Source organism: Girardinichthys multiradiatus, chromosome 7 (assembly GCF_021462225.1).
Source record: "Girardinichthys multiradiatus isolate DD_20200921_A chromosome 7, DD_fGirMul_XY1, whole genome shotgun sequence".
Classification (NCBI taxonomy): Eukaryota; Metazoa; Chordata; class Actinopteri; order Cyprinodontiformes; family Goodeidae; genus Girardinichthys; species Girardinichthys multiradiatus.
The window spans coordinates 8,114,536-8,115,909 of NC_061800.1; positions in this window are offsets into that span (position 1 = coordinate 8,114,536).

Consider the following 1,374-nt stretch of genomic DNA (forward strand, 5'->3'; position numbering starts at 1 on the left):
AAAGCAAGGACAATATGAACAGAAGCAGCCAAGAGACCTGTGGTAACTCTGGAGGAGCTACAGTGATCTATTACCCACTTACCATGACAATATAGGAAGACAGTGTATGATGACATTGTTGTTTCATACAGATTGACACATTCTGGTGTGCCAATCTGCATGAAAACTACTTCTACACCATAGATTTCAAATCTTGCTGTAGGTCTGTGGCTGCTACTTTAAGTGATCTCACTTTGAAACCCAGACGTTCTCTTTAACAGAAGGTGATTCAGCACACTGATGCCTCTGCTCAGACGTTATCGAAACACAATGTATCTGTATAAACAGTAAAAGCACAAAGGAGCAACCTCCCTGTGTGAAAAATGTTGCTCAACGGGACATGAAAACAGACAGAGGGTGTGAGGTCAGCTTCAATTCTCTGTACACTTTGCTTTTCCTCTAAGAATGTAATTTTTCCTGTTTGAAAACATTTTCCCTTTAAACTTTACTTCCAGGGAAAATTGAATTAAAGGTGGCTGTGGCACAATGAGGAGAGTAGTTGTCTTGGCTGTATGACTAGATAAACACCATATAGATTCAGTCCATTAAGTCGTTTTTCAAGGATCTCTGACACCTGTAGCTGTTTTTCTGCTTGAAGTTTGTGTAGCAAAGTTTATAGCTCTATCTGCTGGATGGATTAAATGTCTAATTGAAAGCCTATGAATTGGATTTCAAAGGCCAATTTCTATTATGGCAACAACAGATTATTAAATAAAAATTTCTTCTTATTTACACCAAATGTATTCAGTGTACTGCATACGAACACTTTAGATTTGATCATGTTCACATTTCTTCCACCCAGGTCTTCACCATGACTTTAGATCTGCTCAATCTATGCTTTAGTACTTTATCTACAGCAGTAATGTTCTTTCTTCCTCACTCTTTGGATTTAAAGGGATGAAAAAGAAAGAAAAAATATTACATTTTTCTGATTAGGTGTCTACTGCGACATAGCCACACGCTCCACAAATTCATTCTGATAGGTCATCAAGCTGCAGTTGAGCTCAGTGCTGACTCAGGAGACATTTCACTTCTCCTCTAAAAGGCTTCTTCAGTCCTTCACAGAAACTAAGAAACATTGGCAGAACTTAAAGCAGCCTCATAATGCTTTACTTAATAACTTTAAGCAGTTAGAGGAAATATTAAGATCTGGTTCTGATGTCATTTAAGTGAGAATGCAGGTGGTATTCTGGAGCTGATCTGTCATTTATTGAAAAAGTGAGCAGATAAAACAAAAGACACATGCAGCATTAAGCAGAGTGTCATTACAGCATTTTATTGGATGCCATCCATCCATCCATCCATCCGATTAAAATAAAATGACGCAGAACTGGA